At 41.4% G+C, this 22,022-nt stretch overlaps 1 protein-coding gene across 6 annotated transcripts in view; it reads left to right on the top strand.

Annotated features, from left to right (window-relative positions):
- The first annotated feature begins 981 nt into the window (after nucleotides 1-981).
- The window catches only part of Erbin (erbb2 interacting protein), a 107,917-nt gene continuing 86,876 nt past the window's right edge, over nucleotides 982-22,022 (top strand). For 5 of the 6 annotated variants that reach the window (XM_036207219.1, XM_036207218.1, XM_036207216.1 and 2 more), the window contains exon 1: nucleotides 1,488-1,540. The gene's annotated coding sequence lies outside the window, so the exon portion shown is untranslated. Of the gene's footprint in view, nucleotides 1,541-22,022 lie in introns of all 6 variants that reach the window. The other variant, XM_036207213.1, reaches the window with a different exon arrangement.

Raw genomic sequence — 22,022 nt, 5'->3', positions numbered from 1 at the left:
CCCCTACCCCCCACCCCCGCAGCCGGCGTCGCCGCTTGCAGCAAAGCTCGACCGGGCGTGGGAAGCGGCCGCGCGCCGCGGCGGGTGGTTTCCTGCAACCCGAGCGTGCCAGGAGAGGCTGTCGGAGTGCGGCCGCTGAAAAGAGATACCTGCCGCCGCGGCAATCGGGGCCGCACTTGGAACAGGCTCTCTCCGCAAACAATTACCAAGCGTACAAAGAAACTCGAGCGGCCGCCGGCGGCCTCGGGGGTGGGGGGGTGTAGGGGTGGGCCTCCCGCCGCGCGCCCCCCGCCGCCACCGCCGCCGAGGACGTCGGCCGCGTCGACCCCGTGCGCGCTGACTGGCTCGCGCCGGCCCTCGCCGGGCTCTGGGCGGTTGGGGCGTCCCCGCGGGAGGCCGCCCCGCCCCGCCCCCGCCGCCGCCGCCGCCGCCGCCGCGCAGCCTCGCCTCGGCCCCCCTCGCCTTAGCCGCCGGGGCGGTGGCGCTGTGGCCGCCGCGGCCTGTGAGGCTGAAACTCCCTCCACTCCCAGCCCGGCGCGGCGCGGCGCGGCCCGGGTCCGCCTCCTCCTTTCCTCTCCTCCGCCTCGCCTCTCCCCTCCCCGCCCTCCCCCGTCCTCCGATCTCCCGCTCGAGTGAAAAGGCGGCGCGCGGCAGCCTGGGTCCCCGGCGCGGGCCCGCGAGCTCGGCGGGGAGGGAGGAGGGGTGACGGCGGCGGCGGGAAGACGGAGAGAGTCCGAGGCGCGAGTGGCGGGGGCAGTGCGGGACGGACGGACAACCTCCTCCCCCTCCCACTCCGTCTCTCTCCCTCCTCCTCCCTCCAACCCCTCCCCGCCCCCGCCCCCGACGGCCGCCCGCCCGCCCGTCCGTCCGTCTCGGAGCCTGCGCGGCGGGCCGGCTCCGGCTCGGGGCGGCGGGCGCAGGGCGCGGCCAGCGCACTCGAGACAATACCCGCGCGGCGCGGCTGTGGGGGCGGCGGCCTAGTGCGGCCCAGGCCGGGGCCGAGCTCCGCGTCCTCGCCGCGCCTCCTCCTCCTCCTCCTCCTCCAATCCCCCTCCTCCTCCTCCCGTCGGCCGCGCGTGGTCCCGCGGCTCGGCGCGGCTCGACTCGACTCGTCTCGGGGCGGGCGCCGTCCCCTCCCCCTCGGAGGCGCGCCGCCCCGGGGTTCCGGGTTCCCGGGCTCGATCGAGCTGGATCCTGCTTTATTTCACCCAGGCAGGAAGTGAGTTTCGCACGGCAATTCCGGGCGGTGTCACGAGTGAAAAGTTTTTTTTTTTTTTTTCCCCCCCCCCCCCTCCCCTTCTCCTTCGGCGGAGGACCGAGTCCGGGCTGGGAAAGTCCGGACTCACAAGTGGCGAGCAGGAAGCCAGCCCGCACCCCAGCCCCCCACCGGGGCCGCCGCACTGCTGCTGCGGGAAGGCAGCTCCACATCCGCCTCGCCCTCCACGGGAGCCTCGGCGGGGCCCGGAGCCGCGGAGGAAGGGCAGGAAATCATGTCAAGCCGAGCCCCGGGACGGCTGCCCTGAGACAGACACCTCGAGAGGTAATTGTATTTATTTATTTATTTTATTTTATGAAAAGCGGCGAGCAGCCGCCAAGTTCGCGGGCCGGAAACGACACTTGGAGTCGGCTTCGTCTTGCCCGAGTTGCCTCACTTCTTTCTCTCGTGTCGGAGGGGCTTGGTATTTTAGCAGCTGAATAGAAGAACTGATTGTTTGGTTTTTTGCCCCGTCTACCGTCCGGCTGCCTTTCTTTTTAAGATGGGATGGTAAGAATGCGGTGGGACGAAAAGTTTTCAGCCATCGGAAGAAAGAGTGCCTTTGTTTCAGCGACGTCCAGAAGTTTTAGTGTTCCGGGACGTATACGGTGTATATTAAACTGCTGAGTCTGGCAACTTTGGTTTCGGAAGAAAGTTAAGTCTGGCTGCCCTGGAGAGATTGATTCGCTCCTCCGAGATGGCTGCCACATTTGTTTATGTTGGTGCCGATTGTTTTGGCTTTCTCGTTAATCCTACGTGGAGATGGTTGTGTTAGGACACTGGTGTTTCTCTGGACTTTAGAACCCATCCGGTCTGCCATTCTTGGTTGATTTTCCCGGACGGCTAAGGCACTGGTTGTCGTAAGTAATGTGCTCTTTTCAGTCCGGAGTCTGCGGTGCTCGTCTGGTTGTTCGATTGGAGACCACTAGCTGCTAGATTTTTTTTTTTTTTTTTTCTTTCTTGAAACTGGTGTTCTAGGAAGCAGAATGAGGTCGTCAAGATTATGGATAAAGACAGAGGAGGATATGGGTACAAAAACAAAGCAAAACCCCAAACACCTGCAAGTAGTTGATTGGTCTGACGGACCTGTATGCAGTTCCCACTAGGAACATAGTAAGGGAAGAGAGATAAAACGCGTAAGGTTTTCAGGGGAGTCGCATTCTGAGAAAAAGCGGCGCTGTTTTGCAATTGTATGGCCCTCATATTTTCGTGTTGGCCCATCTGTTTTTGTTTGGTTCTGCCTAATAAGTGAATAGGTACGGACTGTGCGAGCAGGAATTCCTGATGCATGGCAGACATTCCACCAGTCAGACTTAGGAACGCTTCTGAACCAATGGGGGTCGTCTTCACGGGGAAAACTAGTTTTGGTTGCAGTAAACCTGGCTGTCTTTCCTCCTAGTATTGCAATTTCGTGCCTTTTGAAGTTTAGTTGTCCCCTCCTCCCCCGCCACAAGTGCTTTTGTGGTAAAGGTTGGTGACAGATAATACTGTATTTTAAAATAAATATTAATTGTAGGTAGATGTAGCATAAGCTTAAATTGATGTTTAATCACATGCTGCCAAAATAATTACCAGAAACCCGAGGAAAAAAGAGTTGACTTTCTTTAGTTGAAAGAGGAAATGTAGGTTTTAAAGATCAGAAGATCAAATTAGTTCACAGCTTGTTCTTGGCTGTTTCGCTTTTATTAAATGCATTTCAAAAAGAGAATCATTCCGGTATTTATATTGTTTTGTTATTAGGGTCTGGTCTCTGGAGTTTTTGTTTGCATTTTTATTTTATGGGTAAGATTTGTGAACCATCAAGTCATTCCTGTTAAAAGCTTGACTGCTTTATAAAGGAATTTAAAGTGCATAACTGGTGGACTTTATGATTTGGGGACATATAATTAGGCAGCAAAAGAGGTTATTCTTGAGCATATGAAAGAGGGGAACAAAATACATGACATTGAACTTGGGTTTCCTTTTATGGCTTCTGCTTGGCTTCAGAGCAGCAGCGCCTTAATCGAGCAAGTCTTGGAGGAACTCTGCAGAGATGACACTCTGGTGGTTTCGTGTGAAGTAGTACGGCTCTTGAAAATTGCCTACGTAACACCCCCATGCTTGAAGAAGTAGTTTTGTTATTCTTTTTGGAGAGAGTAATATGTTTAGGCTTTGAAATGATAAAAATGAGGTGTTCCACCTCTGAATCCTTGTTCACCTTTGATTCCCCCCTTTTCCTAAACAAGACATACATTCTGTAGTTTACTGAAAGTTAGGTAAATTTAGCACTAAATTGACTAATGGATTTTAGGTTCTATACTATTCTCAAACCAAATATTTTTGAAGTCTTGTCTAAAATGCAAAAAAAGGTTTGAAAAGAGTTCTTTTTAAAAAGACAGTGATTTGAATTCTTTCTAAATGGTCTCAAATTTTACATATTTTCAGTGTTGTGCGAGGGAGGTGCGCCCCCCCCCCCCATTGAATTGTGAGATAAAACGCTTTTAGAGTGCTTGCCTGCATGGCATAGAAAGGCTTGTTAATGAAGGTAGTCTTGAACTTCCAACGCTTCAGTATTGTGGTGCTGCCTTGCCATTTAAGAGTAAGCTGTTTTGAACTTCACGCTGGAAGAATGGAAACAGTTTTTATTGTGTACTGTTTGTTAGCCAAGTGATAACTGTAGAGGCATTTTACATGGTAGTAAATCTATGGAATTTATTTGTTTTAGATGCTTTTTATATTTTTTATTTTTGACTTTAAAAATACCTTATAGTGAACACTATCTGCCAAGGAGCATACTTTAAATTTTTAGAAAATTAGGTACTTATTTGGGCATTTATTTGAAATAATTGTTTATTGATAATATGGTTTTAGAGTTTAAGCTTCTTTTTGTTGTAGAATAGATTATTGCAATATTTACAAAATATTTAGGATTATACAGACTTCTAGTGATGTTGGAGAACACAAATCTCTCTATAATTGCTGTTTATTCAAAGTCTCTTTAAACACACCTACTTTGCTGCTTACATTTGAATCTTGCCTCTTATTCATCCATTTGTGATGTTTTGTTTGTTGTTGAAACATCAACATCACAGGATGGCTTTCTCTTTCCTTTTATGACAGTAGTGTTACACTTCCGCAACCGTTCCTGGTAGATCAGTTCTTGAATGCACGCACACTATTTGTTCTTGCCATAGAAAATGTGTCTATGAGTTACATTCTGTAACACCTACTTTTGGATTAGCCAGGGAAGTCCTGTTTCTCCCCTTCACTTATATCCCTCCTCCCTCAGTACCTTTGTCATTTACTCTTGAGAGTACTCCTGTTTCTCAGTTTCACATTTTATCTTTTTCCTCAGTGTTTGGGTTCTTAATTTTAAAACCTGCTATTCTTCAACTCTTTCTTCTAATTTCTTTAATTTTTTAAAATTAATGTCCTGTTTTTCTGTGTTTACCAAAGGCCCTTAGACCATGCGTATCATTCCTCCAAGTGTTTGACACATGAAACAGAAAAGAGGATTTGATCAGTTTTGTAAGTTCTGGTGTTTGCATTCCAGCTGAGTGTCCATGGCAGTATTTTAGGGTTACTAATGCACTGTTTTGTTTTTATGCTGTCCCATCAGTTTTCTTGCTCCACCTCAGTGTCTGTGCAGTAGTCTTTCCAGGTTGTATATGTTCTTGTGTCTTGACATGCTTTAGAAATGATAGTGTGGAAGAGAGTAGGAAATAACATCTAAAAATAAACTTAGTAAAATAAAGCTCTATTCATATTTTAAGTATATATATAGTATGTTTTTAGAAAACAACAAAATGACATTTGTGTAATAAAAATAGGTATAATAAAGCCTGTGAAGTTTATTCTTAGGGACACCCTTATTCAGATTTTTATGCATATAGTAAGCTATTTCTTTTTGTTGTGCTAGAAGGCTTGAGAAAGGTACATTGACAGCACCATGAACTTGTTTCTAATGAGTATTACAGCGAGAGAATGGGAAAATGGAAAGAAGATTGAGTAACTTGGAAAGTACTGATATTCCTGTACTTAGGATGGGTTTGCATGCTGATAGACTGATCATAGCTGGAGCTAATCACGAATGTATTCAGTACACCACATCTACCATGTTTGATGGCTTAGCCTGGACTACCTTCCCCATGCTCAGAACACCTACCTACTAATCCTTCAGTTGGGTAAAATCATCTAACACAAAGCTTACCTTACAACAGTGTGTAGTTTCTCATGTAATTTATTGAGTACCTGTATTATTATCCGCTATTCTCATGGCCTTTTTTGTGACTCCTGAGAAATAACGTAACCTTGGATTCCTGGTTGAGAAGTTTCTGCTGAGTGTGTATCACTTTAATGTGTTGTAAAGTGAAACAGATGTAAATTGAACCTTGTTATTTCAGAGACCAACTGTAGTCGGAACCACTTACTTTGGGACAGAATGCCTTCTTTACACTTCATTTGCAGGTTGGAGGGAGTCACTGTTGTAATGTGATGTGATTATAAGAGACAGTAACAATCCTACGTTTATATGGTGCTTTCATCTTAGAATTACCAGTACTTCTATAAATTGAGAACCCCTTAGAGCTTGGGTTTGTGCCAGCTATTGATTGCTATTCTGTTAGAAATTAAAACAAAATTTAAAGATAACAGTAAACCATTGCATGCTAACATGGTTTGAGCAAAAAGTGCAATTATTTTCCAAAACAAATACAGTTGTGACATGTATCCATGGTGGATTGTTCCAGTTTTTTCCATAACTATTTAGTCCCTTATATAAAATGGCTTGGTAGTTGTATATAGTCTATCAGCTGAGACATGTTAAAGCCACTTCAGATGACTTGTAATACTAAATCCAGGGTAAATACTAAGTGAGAAGTGTAAAGGATTGCTTAGGAAATAATGACGAGAAAGAAAAGTCAGTACAGATGCCATTTTCCCCAATGTGGTTGTAACTAGGGATTTGGAGGACTGACTAATAAAACTTTAAAAGGAGGGGTGTGTTTGCATTTTCACAAATTGCTTACGTTGAGTTCAGTGGAAAGCTCAAATTCCATATATCAGTCTCTTCCATCTGTTGCAGTATGTTGTTTTGATAGATATATATGTTGTTTCTAGAAAAAGGAAGACTCTTTAGATACTTATGGGATGCTCTTTGAGTTATGGAAGAATCTTGAGGCTTAATCTTTCAGCTTGCTCTTTGTTTTTCAATTCTTAATTTATTTTTGCAGTATAATTTCTAAGAACTACTCCCCCCCCCCCCAGGTTGGTTTTTATTTTTCAGCTGTTTTTTGGTCTACATGTAATTTAGACTCTCTGAGATATTACTTGATTATTTTAATATTGGTTTCTGTTTATTTGAAATTTGATGTGTCTGGTAGATCTGTTATGCTTTTGGATTTTATTCAAATAGTGTACTTTGGAGTCGATTAAGTAAAATTAGCTTTACATGAACGCAAGCCCTGAAATACCTCTACAATCTGATAACCTAGATGGCTGTGAAGTGACTGACAGGTAGGGGTATACAGTATGGCTGTACTGGAAAAGGGTAGTGTGAGCTTTTACTTAGAATTGCTTATTTCTGGAGTTTTCTGTCAAATAGTTTTAGACTACAGCTGACTTCAGGTCCCTGAAACTGTAGTGTAGAACTGGGTAACCTGGACCCTTATGTTGCATGTGATGTCCCCTTCCCCCAATCCCTGGTAGTCACAGATGGCCTTGTAGACATAGACTCTTTCCAGGTTTGTAAAACGGCTGCAGACTTTGTGCAAGTGTCCCTTGTTTGGAGGTTTTGGGGTGTGCATGTGAAAGATAGTCTTACCTAGTCCAGACTGACCTCAGACTCAGTCTGTAGCCAAAGATGACCCTGAACTCCGGATTGATCCTCCTGTTTCCATCTCTTGAATGTTGTGATTACAGGCACATGTCATTGTTTGCTAGCAGGATGGGGTTTATGTGATACTTGGGAATCAAATCGGGGCTTTGAGCATCGTCAGCAAATACTTTCATATAAAACCTGAATTATATCCCCAGTCCTTGTCTTAATTTTTGAGGCAGTGACAAGACATAAAAGTTGAATCCATTTGTTCTTTAACCTGTTTGAAAATAAATTGACCTAATGCTCCATCGCTGTGAAATACTTTCATGTTTATTTCTTATAAGAGTATTTCACATGATTCCATCATGTGACTATCTATCATAGTTAGAATTTAACACAAAAACTACCTTCTGAACCCTGTCAGTTGTCTTTATGTGTTATACTTGCTTGTCACTCTGCGCCTGCTACCTGGAACAATTTCTTTCAAGGCACTGATACATTTGAAAACTATAGGCTTCATTATTGTCTAGAATATTCCTTCATTTTCAGTTGTCTGATATTTGTCATACTTAGTTCTTATATTGGATTTCATAATTAGATTGTCATGATTAGCTCTTCAGCATCCTCATCAGAGATTTACATTCTCCTGTGTTCTCACAGCCTCAGGTGCCAGGCAATTTTAATTTGTCCACTGCTGATACTCCCTTCAAGAGGCAAAGGTGGTGACTGCTAGACTTTTCAAGGTTTCTTACCCTGTTACAGCTAGTAATTTGAAGATAGGTGCTTTGAAACATGGGAATATTTTCTCTTCATTAGATTTTTAATTTATTTACATCTAAGTAGACTTGTGGTTTCCTGTTATAGTCACAGGGCTATAATTCATTTTCATGAATTTTGATGTTCATTATTTTTAATGTAGGGCCAGTGATTGAGCATGGTAGGCTAGTCCGCGCCCACTGAGCTGTGCCCACTGAGCTGTGCCCACTGAGCTGTGCTCCCAGCCCTCACATTGTTACTGATTTGGCTAGTAAGAACTTCTTTTAGTTGGCTTATTTTTTAATTCATTAATTTAGAATACAATTATGCTTTTTAGATATTCTAAACTCATCTGCTACTTCGTTGGTTGTTAAAGATTTATCTATCTGTCTATGTGGGAGTATGCACAGATATGTGCAGGTGCAGAGACCAGAAGGTGTCATTGTTTAGTTTCCCTCTCTCCTACTCTTCTATTCCCCACCCATTCCTTTGAGGCAGGTTTTCTCCTTGAACCTGAAGCCTATGTCTTTTTTTTTTTTTTTTTTTCTTTTCTGGCTGGAATCCAGCAAGCCTTAGCAAGCCTCCTATCTCTGCCTGCCCTAGGATGGGTTCACAGGCTTGTGCAGGACATCCGACTTGTTCTGTGGGTACTGGGAGCTGAACTGCAGTCCTTATAATTTATGTGGCAAGTGCTTTTAATCCTTGAGACATCTCTCTAGACTCTCCTTGGTTATTTTAAGAGGAAAGCGGTACTTAGGAATTTCTGGGTACTTGTATTTATTACTCTTAGGGTGCTGCTGCCCCACGCCTTCTGGTGTACAGAGCAAGGGGATTTTTCTTATAAACACGTTTATTTGTATTTGTGTCTATGTGAGAAGACCATGAGTTTCCAATAACACTAGTTCTAATCTACACAAACAGACTTTTCAATTATTTTTTAAATTTTCTTTTGCTTTACTGGGGATCAGACTTGTGCCTCTACCTGTATTTCTAGTTCTCTTTTTGCTTTGTATTTCAAAAAACGTTTTACTAAGTTGCCTAGGCTAGTCTTGAACTCACTCTGTAGCAGTGTTTCTGCCTCAGATTCCTCCGCGTCCTCCCTACTCAGCAGTGAATTACAGACCTCTGTATCACTAGGCCCTGCTCATTCTTGTCTGTCTGTCTTTGTCCAGGAGTATTGGTAATCTCTGACGGTAGAAAGTAGTCTCTCTCTCTCTCTGTCTCTCTGTCTCTGTCTCTCTCTTTCTGTGTGTGTGTGTGTGTGTGTGTGTGTGTGTGTGTGTGTGTGTGTGTGTTGGGGGAGGAGAATGAATTAAGACAACTCGTTTTAAAATGACACTCTGAACGTGAAGTCCCTAAAGGCCTTGTACATACATGTGCATGCTTGTACAGGCTAAGTGAGCTTTCTAAGCTGTATCCAGCCTGAATTCAGTACTCTTACTGTTGCCCTTTGGCTAGTTCCTTGTAGAGATAATTGTTATATTCTCTGTCAACAGAGCAAGTACTTTTCACTTCTGGAGCCTTTTCCTAGAGCCTGTTGTACCACGTTGAAATCCTAGTGTTTTATGTCATCCCAAAGTCTGGAGCATACCTGATACTGATACGCTTGGCTCTCAAACCATAGGTCACTTCTAAACTTTGGAGTGGAGGTGTTCACATTGGGATCCATATGAGAAACTTGTAATCTAAAAATGAGTCTTTTTTTTTTTTTTTTTTTTTTTGTCACACTGTCATCTATCCCAGAATTAATAGATTGACCTTTCCTATCCTTGGAGATTTTGGACATGGTTTGAGGGACATACCAAGATAGCCTTATGTGAGTAGATCTGCTTTTAGACTTGAAGGAAAGGCCCACCAAGCATCCTGAAAGTCTCTCGTGAACTCTTCAGGTGCCCTGTGATCTCTGGGGACTTAATGAATTGTGGTCTATTGTTTTGGTTATTGTGTGTTAGGAGGGGTCTGTACATAGTAGATATTGTTTGATATGTCATAGGTAAGAGAAAGCCATTCCTAAACCAGAGTTATACTAGTCATCTTTTCTTTTTTAAAGGCAAAGAACAAACAAGCAAACTTTGTTCTTTCTCTCTTTTTTACTATTACGTGTGCGCGCATCCGAGTACCACAGTGAGCGTGTGAAGGGCAGAGGACCACTTGTGGATGCATTTCTCTCCTTCTACCACGTGGGCTCTGACTTTGCAGCATGTGCTACCTGTAGTCAGTCTTTACCATTGTTCTTAGTTATTGAATGGTTTCCAGTTTTACCAGTTCCGTCTTTTTCTGTGTAGCCCTGGCTGTCCTATATTCAAGGCAAGCACTTGATCGACTGGGCTCTGTATCTGCAAACCCCCACAGGAAGATTTTATTGCTGCCTGGGGGCTTCCATTGAACTGTTTGACGCTTGACTTCTCTAGCATCATCAGCTATGAGAATAAGCAAAAGGAAACTTACTAAACCCTGATATTTATAGAGAAAGATCCTTGGGTTGATTCTTTCTTTCTCTTTTCTTTTCTTTTCTTTTTTTTCTTTTTTTTTTTTTTTTAAATTTTTTGAGACTGGGTTTCTCTGTGTAGCTTTGCGCCTTTCCTGGAACTCGCTCTGTAGACCAGGCTGGCCTCGAACTCACAGAGATCCACCTGCCTCTGCCTCCTGAGTGCTGGGATTAAAGGCCTGCACCGCTGCTGCCACCACCTGGCTGGGTTGATTCTTTCAATAAGAGTTGGTTCCTTCTGTCTCTGTGTTTGAAGAAATCTTCAGTCATTTAAGAAGGAACTCTTGAACATTGTTTCTATACTGACTCTTTTTCTCTCAAAAACAAAACAAAACTAAACTAAACAAAAAACCACATGCACATACACACCAACTGTCTATAAACATTTTCCTTGAACTCTTATTTATTTATTTTTTTAATTAAAAAAAAAAAGGAAGCTGTTAGCTCAATAGAGGAAGTTGAAGATCTGGGGATAATTTAGTTTATCAGTAAGATTAGAAATATAAATATACTTTTCCAGCTCCGTTTTCAACCTTATATTAATATTTCTTTAGAATAGTACTATTTCCTAAAGATTTAAATTCGTACTAGAGAGTTAATGTTGGGGTTCACATAAGTCGGGGAATTCTGGATTAATATACTTTTTTTTTGACAAATGTCAATTTGTCATAGATGATAGTTTTTAAATTTTAGAAATAACTGGAACACAGTTCAGTTTTACAAGAAATGTTAGTATTAATATTTGAGCCAGTAAGTTCCATAGAGAAGTTTATCTTAAAGCAGTATGTAGTTCTGCATTATGATTTCAGATTTTTGTTTTTCCAAATACACATAAGCTTTCTGTGTAAAGGTTTACAAAGAAATTGCCATTAGATGAAGTACCATGTTATTTTTCCATTTCCCATGTTATTAGTGTCTTGTGTTCGTGTGGCACATTCCTTACAATTGATGAGCTAATACTGATACATTATCACTAACCAGAGATCATTGTTTATTGTAAGCTTTGCTCTGTGTGTTATACTGTGGGTTTTTGACAAATATATAATGACTTTTACCATGTTATTGTGAAGAGTAGCAATATTGTATTCAGTGATGTGGCTTAGATGAAAGGATGGCAGTGTTGATACTAGGGATGGCCATGAGGAATGGTAATACTTGGTTACAAGACAGTTACTTTACCTGAGATCCAGTTGTATTTTACTGACTCATATATGAATAATGTATTACCAATGTGAAAGTTACTTGTAGTTTTGAAGAAATAAAATAATAAACATTTGGTAATTTGTATCTGGAAAGTTGAAATTAAACATTAGCTTGTTTTATTTCTGAGAAGTAGGAAAATGATTCCAGATCAAGTGAAAGATCCATTTAAAAACAATTTATCAATTAACCATTGACATAGTCTCACTAAGTAGCTGAAGCTGGACTCTATGATCCTGAGTGCTGAGAGTTTAGGCTTACGGTCCTATGTCCTGCTGTGAAAGCTAAGTTTCTTTATCTACAACTGTCAGCTTCTAGGTGATTTCTACTTGGTTCAACTCAAGTACCATAGTTGTCACTGACACATCTTCTCAGTATTTACAGAGTGCCCCGCTCCCCGGAGTTTTCCTACTGTGGTAAAATACACATACAATTCACTTTGATCTTCCTCCTCCCCCAAAGATAGAAAGGAAACTTTATTCAAGCAGTAGTGCAGATTAGAAAGGGATACATTGTCAAGATTGACATTGGGCCACACAAGTTAAGGGGTACATTGTCAAGATTGACACTGGGCCACACAAGTTAAGGGCTGATGTTGGGGCTTTTTGAGAAAGTCTAAGATAGCTGAGGCTGTCTGTCTTTGGGCTGACTTTGAATTTCTGGTCTTCTGGCCTCCACCTCTCAAGTGCTGGGATTACAGGCATTCAGCACCATTCCTGGCTCCATCATTTTAGAGTGTACAGTTTAGCCTTACATAATACTGTTGTATGCATTTCTCCATTCATCAATCTCTGATATTATTTGTCTTACAAAAGTGAAACCTCTTATTAAGAGTAACTATGCTCACTAGTCCCTGATAACTACTATTTTACTTTATGTCTGTATTATTTTTGATGATGTGATAGGTATTTTAGTATAATGTCCTTAAGGTTTATCTACAATATACCTGATACTAGAATTTCCTTGACCACGGCCAAGGCACTTTATAGAAGAAAGAGTTTGTTCCGGCTTAAGGTTTGTGCTTGTTAGTTGTTGTGTGTTGTTTTTTGTTGTCAACTTGAAGAGGAAAGCTCATTTAAGGATATGCGCCATCAGATTGCCTGTAGGCAAGTCTGTGAGTACATTTCTTGATTAAAGATTGATGTTGGACGGTCCGGCATACTGAGGGTGGTTCTGGGTTATATAAAAAAGCAAACTGAGCAAGACAGTAAGCAGTGTTCCTCAATGGCCATGGCAGTTAGAGAAATACAAATAAAACAACTTAAGTTTCATCTTACCCAAGTCAGAATAGCTACAATTAAAAAAAAAAAATCAACTAATGTGGGCAAGGGTTGGGGGAAAGGGGACCCCTCATTCACTGTCAGTGGGATTGCAAACTGGTGCTGCCAGTTTGAAAATCAAGTAAGGAGAATTCTCAAAAAACTAAAAATAAATTTACCATATAGCCAAACTATACCACTTCTTGCCATATGCCCAAAGGGCTCCATACTCTACTCCATCAATACTTGCTCAGCCATGTTCATTGTCATTCTGTTCACAGTAGTTAGGAAATGGAAACAATCGGTGTCTGTCAACTAAGGAATAGATAAAAATGTGATACATATACGCAATGGAATACTACTCAGCTGTAAAAAATAAAATCATGATATTTACATGTAAATGGGTGGAACTAGAAATATTATGTTGAGTGAGGTAACCCAGCCCCGGAAAGGCAAGTACTAGATGTCCTCTCCTCCATAGTTCTTAGCTCCAAACTTGCAGCTGTTAATACAGAACCTGGAGTAAGCACAGAAACCAGGAAAGTCAGAAGAGCTAATGGGAGATAATGGGTGGTGTAGAGGGATAGAAAGACACGAATTACATGAAGGAGGAAATGAGGAAACAGGACAGGGAGGCATTAGGAAGGAGACGGGAGGGAGGTCAATACAGAAGGACAGAAGGGGAGGAGGGACAGACATAAGTAACCACACCTTATACTTACTTAATATTCTGTGTCTTAAATGAAGTTATGCCATCGGGCTGGCAGTGCTCCCTCCCAGAACCGTACACAAGACAGCCCAGCACCAGGCACCGGACCCGATGGTGGTTTGAATGAGAAGGCTGTCCATGTAGTCCAAGCTTTCCACCAGTTTGCTGAGACAGGGTCTCTTGCTGGGACCTGTGTCTCTTTGATATGACTAAACTTGCTGGCCAACAAGCTCCAGTTCTAACTATGGTTATAACCATATATTTTGCCATGATCACATTTAGAAAATGTCATTTAAGTTTTTTAGGGGGGTGGGGTGGGGTAGGGGTGTCTAGACAGGGTTTCTCTGTGTAGCCCTGGCTGTCCCGGAACTCACTCTGTAGATCAGCCTGGCCTGGAACTCAGAGATCCCAGAGATCTACCTGCCTCTGCCTCCAAGTTCTGGGATAGAAGGCATGCACCAGTCACCCCCCAGCTGTCATGAAGTAGTTAAAGGTGCCTGTTAGTATTCTGTGGAGAACTTGAAAAAATTGATGCCCACTCCTTCTAAAATTAAATAGATAACCTACAGCAGTTCCACTCCCATCTGCCCAAAAAACTGAAAACATGCAGTTAAAATATGTTGGGAGTAGCTGTATAGTCCCTGAGTGACTGAATTCAAATGTTTAATTAAAAGATGGATAAACAAATTGGAGGAGATGACACTCTGCAGTTAGAAAGAGCTAATTATTGACTAAACACAGATGACTCTCAGAAACAGACACAGGAGTATGTATTATGGTTCTAATCATTATGAAATGGTAAAACCCATCTCTAATGTTAGATGTGAAGAGTGATTACCTCTGGATAGTAGGGGTGTTCACTGGATGGAGGGAATTTTTGGGGTAATGAAAATGTCCTGAAACCCCAATGTAATTGTTCATTTCATTGTAGAGAAACTTTGGCCCCCCCCCCCCAAAAGGGCAGATGACTCAGGTCAGGCATTTGCCTCCGAGCCTGACAACATGCGTTTTATCTCTGCAGATTTTCCTTTGACCTTTAACTGTGTGTCATGTCATGTGTTCTTCCACCAGTTAATGAATGAATATAGTAAGAATTACAAAGAAACAAAAATGTGCACATCTAGATCCTGTATGCCAGATACTCTAATGTAATTTGTTTAGGGTGATGGTGTGAGCATTGGATTTTAAACTATAGTCATAATTAAGAACTTTGAGTTCAGCTGGCACATGCCTTTAATCCCAGCACTTGGGAGGCAGAAGCAGAAGGCTCTCTGAACTGGAGGTTATCCTTTTTTTTAAATTTTTTTTTTATACATTTTTTCTTTTTTGGCTCTTTTCTTCTTTGGGGAGGTGGGGGCTCGCCACCAAGCTTCCAAAAAAAAAAATCACATGGAGGCTTATTCTTTCTTATGAATGCCCAGCCTTATCTTGGCTTGTTTCTAGCCAGCTTTTCTTAACTTCAATGGTCTCATCTATATTTTGCCTCTGGATTTTTATCTTTCTCTATTGTATATACCTTTCTTTACCTCTTACTCCTTGGCTGGCTGTGTAGTTGGGTGGCTGGCTCCTGGAGTCCTCCTCTCTTTCTCCTTCTGTTCCTCCATGTTCTATTTATTCTCTTTGCCTAGCAGCCCCACCTATCCCTCTCTCCTGCCTTGCTATTGGCCGTTCAGCTCTTTATTAGACCATCAGGTGTTTTAAACAGGTACAGTAACACAGCTCCACAGAGTTAAACACATGCAACATAAAAGAGTGCAACACATCTTTGCACCATTAAACAAATATTCCACAACATAAACAAATAAACATAACACATCTTTAATATTCTACAGTCAGCCTGATCTACAGAGCAAATTCCCAACAGCCAGGGCCACACAGAAACTCCTTTGAGTTCAATTTTAAAAATCATTGGCTACAGATAACTTGCCTTTAGATGTAGTCCTATCACAAATGCCCTTGTTATACATGTAGGTTGACACAGGTATGTTAAATTGTCAACTAAACTACAGTTAGAAGAGACATTGCTGTTTGTAATAAGATTTGATGACAAAATAAATCTTAATATTATCTTAATTTCCTGGCTATTTACACCTTATTAAACTACTGTGCGAAAAGCAAAGCCATCTACCACTCCAGATATAAACACTGTATTGACTCCTTCATTAGAGGACACCAGTCATCCCTGGCCTCTGACTGGTGCATTTCCTGTCATGTCTGTGAGAACCCCTGTCAGATGCGGTGTTTTACTGCGGCAGTTCCTTATTCTGTAAGGAACTGTGCTTCTCCATGTGGGTCACATAATGTGTAAAGATGAGTTTCAGGTATCTCTGTTGGGGAGGGCACTTTAAAACTTAAAATTTTGTGTGTGTGTGCGTGTGTATGTCTGTGTCTGTTAAGAGCAGTATAATTTTCCTTATACTGTGACCCTTTAATACAGTTCTGCATGTTGTGCTGACCCCCACCATACAATTATTTTCGTTGCTACTTCATAACTGTACTTTTGCTACTGTTATGAATCATAATGTAAATATCTGTGTTTTCTGCTGGTTCTTAGGTGACCCCTATGAAAGGGTTGTTTGACCCCAGAGGATCTAGAACCACTGGTTAGAGGTCAGTGCACACGTGAGTGCAGGTGCCCACAGTGCAGAAGGAGGGGGTCAGATTCCGTGGAGCTGGAGTTGGGGGCCACCAGATGACAGTGCTGAGAACTAAGCTCTGGTCCTCTGAAGACCAGTTGCTCCCTAGCCTTTGGGCCAGGGGTATGTGTCAATATTGAGAGCAGCCAACCAATTTTCTGTCAGGAGTGGTAATGCAGATGAGTGGTAAGGTCTATTGAGTGTCAATGTTTTACTGTGTTCAAAAAGTTCATGATCTAGCATTTGACCAGAGAAGAGTTGTAAAATGAAGAAAGACAGCTTGTAAGTTACCCATACCTCAATGAAATGCTAGAGTCATTACTAAAATTCTGAAACAAGTCACTTTTTTATTTTTAAAGTCATGTGGATGGAAGAACAGTTATTTTATAATGTAAAGTATACCAAAATGATCATGAAGAAACAACTGATTTTTCCATTTGAATGAAAAATCAGTGACTTCCTCACTTGTCTCTATTTGGATAAAATTTGTTTGAGTAGAGCATAGATCCTGTTTTCTGAGTTAATTACTATTTGGAGAATCTTACTGAGAGAGTGGAGAAATTAAGCTACTAGAAAAAATGTCATGCCCACCTGTAAAGCTTCAGAGTTTAAAATACATTTACAGATGTATTTATGTGTTTCCTTTGTGGGCAATGTGTGGACAACCTACGGCAGACAGTAGAACTTCAGCGATATGACAGAGGAAACAATACACTTGCTTACTTGATTCTGCGTAAGCTTCTATAACTTTAATGTAGCATAATACACCAACTTATATCTATATGCAAACATTTTATAAATGAAATGTTTCATACTCATTTTAGATTTAATACTATAAACTATTTTCCCCTATTAGCTGATTTAACTAGGGGTTCATGCATTCTACTCTTGACTATACTCATTTTTTGGTTTTTCGAGACAGGGTTTCTCTGTGTAGCTTTGCACCTTTCCTGGATCTTGCTCTGTAGACCAGGCTGGCCTTGAACTCACAGAGATCTGCCTGCCTCTGCCTTCTGAGTACTGGGATTAAAGTTGTACACCACCACCGCCTGGCAATATACGCTCAATCTCTATTTTAGTAATTGTCATCAAATTCTGTAATTTTGGGTTGGGGATTTAGCTCAGTGGTAGAGCACTTACCTAGCAAGCACAAGGCCCTGGGTTTGATCCTCAGCTCCAAAAAAAAAAAATTCTATAATTTTCTTCAAAAACAATACTGAGATTAAGAAGATAATACTGGGGATTGGGGATTTAGTTCAGTGGTAGAGCGCTTGCCTAGCAAATGCAAGGCCCTGGGTTCGATCCTCAGCTCCAAAAAAAAAAAAAAGAAAAAGAAAAGAAGATAATACTGGCCAGGCGGTGGTGGCGCTCGCCTTTAGTCCCAGCACTCGGGAGGCAGAGCCAGGCGGATCTCTGTGAGTTGGAGGCCAGCCTGGGCTACCAAGTGAGTTCCAGGAAAGGCGCAAAGCTACACAGAGAAACCTTGTCTCAAAAACAAAAACAAAACAAAACAAAAGATAATACTGAATTGGCAAAATTACTACTACTTGACTCTTAAGAGATCTCTTATTTGCTATATTACTATTTAATTTAATCTATCATTTTTTAAAGAGTTCTGCAAAAATGCAAATCATTTGTAAATAAAATATATCTGCTTTGAAATTTTGTTACTAAATGCAATTTAACATAAATATTATTCACCTGTAAAGTAACACAATATATTTCTTTTTTTTTAAAGATTTATTTATTTATTATATATACAGCATGTATGACCAGAAGAGGGCACCAGACCTTATAACAGATGGTTGTGACCCACCCTGTGGTTACTGGGAATTGAACTCAGGACCTCTGGAAGAGCAGTCAGTGCTCTTAAACTTTAAGTCATTTCTCCAGCCCCTATATTTCTTTTTCTTTTTCTTTTTTTTTTTTTTAAAGGATTTCATGCAAACATGTTTTTAAAGCTTTTGATTAAACTGTAGAAATGGTGGCAACTTCCATTTACTCAATTGAGTCACACTTCTAAGATGCCTATGTTAATATTACTCAATTAATAAAGGTTTTTAGTAATGACAATCAATGCATATAAAAAACTATTTCAGGGCCAGTGATATTAATCAATTAATAAAGGTTTTTAGTAATGACAATCAATGCATATAAAAAACTATTTCAGGGCCAGTGAGATGGCTCAGCAGATAAAAGCACTTGCTATGCAAACTTGACCTAAGTTTGATTTTGGAACCCATGGTAAAGGAGAGAACCTCTCTTGAAAGTTAATCTCTGACCTCCACTGTGCCATTGTGTGTACTGCACACACATGGGAGTGGGGAGATCAAAGGGGCCCATTTTAGAAGATTGTTAAAATGCAGTTTATTAGGATGGATAGCCTAAAACAGTTCTTTTTGTTTCTGAACATGAATGTGGTGTATGTGTGTGTCCAGTGTGTATTTTTTCAAGCACAGGGGAAGGCAGAGGTTGGTTTAGATATCTTCCTCTGCTCTCCATTTTACTTTTAAACATTTAATGTCTTCTGTCACTCCCTGCCTGTTCCTTTGGAGCAGGGTATTTCCCTGAACCTAGAGCTCATGTTTTCTAGGCTAAAATGAAGCCCCAAAGCCACAGTAATTCTCCTGTTTGTGTTCTGCACCTGAGAGCTGGAGTTACAGGCATTCAGGGAACACCCAACTTGATAGCTAGGTGCTAGATCTAAGTTCTCGTTCTCGTGGTTGCACAGCTCTCTGACTCCTTCCCTGAGTTGCCATGTTCGTTTGTGTGGAATGTGCGCATCTAATTGCATCATATGTACGTGGGTGCACATAGGTGCGTGTGCATGGAGAGGCCCAAGGTTGGTATCTGTAATTTTAACTTGATTATTTCTCACCTTATTCATTGATCTGAACAATAAGGCGTGTAGATAGCCAACTTGTTCCAGAGGTCTCCTGTACTTTCTGTCTGTACTTTCTGAGCACTGAAATTAAAAGCAGGCTGCTACACCCACTTGGCATTTACATGGCTTCTGGTACAAAGCTTAGGGGTGTTGAGTCCTTTAGTGTGGATGGAATGGTAGAGACAGTGGTTTACAAAATAATTGAGGATACTTATATAGATTTTTCTTATATTTGAGTTTTCTTTTTTCTAAATTTTAAGTTCAGAAGTTTTGGTATAACACTATCAATGTGACTGACCCTTTATATGAAATAAGCAGAAACTAGAAAAATGGGATTGTATGAAGGATGTAATTGGTCTTGTGGACACTCGAGGCCTAGAAGGGGGTTAGTTTCAGGAAGAAATTAAAACAAATAATTAGAAAGTGTTCAGGAATTCAGGTGCATCTCTGTCTGATATTTTTCTTCAATGAGAGTTGTAGCTAGAGTTTTCCTGCCTGGCCCAGTCAAGACAAATCTCTCTTACCCGCCAGTCCCACAGTCGCTCAGACCCAACCAAGAAAGCACACAGAAACTTATATAACTTATAAACTGTATGGCCGTGGCAGGCTGCTTGTTATCTACCTTTTCTATCTTAAATTAGCCCATTTTTGTTAATCTATACTTTGCCACATGGCGTGTGGCTTACCAGTGTCTTTACATGTTGCTTTTCATGGCGGCGGCTGGCGGTGTCTCTCCCCAGCCTTCTACATCCCAGAATTCTCTACTCTCTTGTCCCGCCTATACTTCCTGCCTGGCCACTGGCCAATCAGAACTTTATTTACACAGAGCGATATCCACAGCACTTCCCCTTTTCTTTTTTTTTTTTTAAGGAAGGTTTTAACTTTTACATAGTACAATTACATATAACAAAACAATTATCAAGCAAGAATTACAGTTACAATATTAAAGAAGATATCCTATCTATCTTATATTTGTGAGTCTAAGGTTTTATATCTAACTTATCTTGTATCCTAACTGAGGAAATTATAACTATCTAGTCTTCAACCACATCAAAGACCTCAGAAGGATATAATATTACCTGAGAACTGGGAGAAGGATGCAAGCTACTTTCGGGAGTCTTGCAGGGTAGACAGAGACAGCTGGCAGCCTGGAGAGTCACCTAATGTTCCTTTGTAAAGTTGGGGCATTTGTCTTCAGCCCATAGGGCTAGAATCTCTCAATCACTTCTCTCAGTGTCCTGTAGAACGTCTGGCAGTTTCCTCTGTGAAGCAGGAACCTGAAGGACCATTTTGTCAAGCAAAGTTCAGTGGTCACCTTTCTATGGGTCCTGCATGTCCAGTTGATCGAGCAGTCCAGGCAAGAACAGTTTCTTGCCCAAATGGCTATTTTTGCCAAGGTGAAGATAAACTCCATATGAAGTGTCTTCAGTGCCCATCCTCCTCTCTGAAGTAAATTGGTGCTGCCAGGAACAGACATGTCTCACTGTCCAGAAAGTCTAAATTTTAAAAAATATTTTAAATGCCATATTCTGAAGGTCTTTGAAGTATTTGAAGATTACCTATCTATCTGAAATATCTCTATGGATACCCAGAAGACTTAACTAACATGGCTATGAGTATGATTATCACAGATGATTAATTATTAATCTATTTTTAATTATCCATTACAATTTTAAATGAGCTATACAAACATAATACCTTAAACACAGTAGAAATATATACATAGTATAACAAAATTAACTTTAAGTTTGTATCAATAGACTAAAATCTATATCAATGTAAAACATTTTAAACAAGTTGTTGCTCTTTAGAAGTAAGTTCCTTAATCTACCCTTTTATCCTTTATATCTGTATCATTTCCCCTTTTCTTCTTTAGAAAGAGATCTCGTTTATAATCAAACTGCTTTAAAGAAAAATATTGGTTTTTCTCTGTCCCACACCAGAGGGCTCTTCTGATTTGGGACATAAGAATCTCTTAACCTTTTTTTTTAGCAATATGTCTGGGTTTAGAGAAGGAGTGAGCCAATTTCATTTCCAAAGCCAGCTTGATAATTTTGGGAATGTGGACATAGTTTCTCTTACTACTTCCTGCTGGAGGGGGGCGCTGCATCTTATGGGGACACAAAGAAAATTTTAGGATTATGGAGTAGTTCATTAGGGTGAACCTCTGAGCCAGTTGCCTTGAAAACATTCTGGATGTCAGATCATCTGGGCCATGGTGTCATCGGAGACCTTTTAGGTGGTCTTGGCTGATCAAACCTGATATATCTTAATCTGGAACAAATCCACAGCCTCTGGCTTTCTGTGGAAACAAAAGCAGAGACTCCTTTTCAAAGCAACATATCCTTATATCTAAATTTTGAAGTCAAGGTACCTTTAAAATTTACATACTTGTTTAACTCAACAGCTTTTACAATCAAATCTTTTTCTGTAGTTAAAAATTCCAAAGACAAGACAAACCAGATTCTCTGTGTAATATCCACCTTTGTAAGACTGAAACGCCGCTGTGGCTGCTGGCTCCACCCACCTCAGCTTCCCAACATGGTGGTGGTACAGTTTTCGCCAGCTCTGGGTCTGGGGCCATGTGTACCATCAACTATCAGAAGCAGTTCTATCAAAGCAGCGCATAGCCCAGAAATCTTTTTTTTTTTTTTTTAAACTAGCAAAGGCTAAATCCACCCTGCAGCAGAGTAAAGTGTCACTTGTAGACTCCTCATTCCCACCACACTGCGGGTCAGACGAACCCGCCAGGAACCCGCCATAGTAGCTCAAACCGGCAGGCTGCCGCTAACTTGAGAGAGACAATTAGGAAGCTGTTTTTAGCTCTGTCTTAGGATCTTTTTCCTCAGGTTTTAGGTGGAAACTCTTGCCAACACGTTGGACGCCATTTGTAGCTAGAGTTTTCCTGCCTGGCCCAGTCAAGACAAATCTCTCTTACCCGCCAGTCCCACAGTCGCTCAGACCCAACCAAGAAAGCACACAGAAACTTATATAACTTATAAACTGTATGGCCGTGGCAGGCTGCTTGTTATCTACCT

This window comes from Onychomys torridus, chromosome 15 (genome assembly GCF_903995425.1).
Source record: "Onychomys torridus chromosome 15, mOncTor1.1, whole genome shotgun sequence".
Classification (NCBI taxonomy): Eukaryota; Metazoa; Chordata; class Mammalia; order Rodentia; family Cricetidae; genus Onychomys; species Onychomys torridus.
The sequence above is the reverse complement of the archived record's forward strand: the minus strand, read 5'-3'. Positions and strand labels throughout refer to the sequence as shown.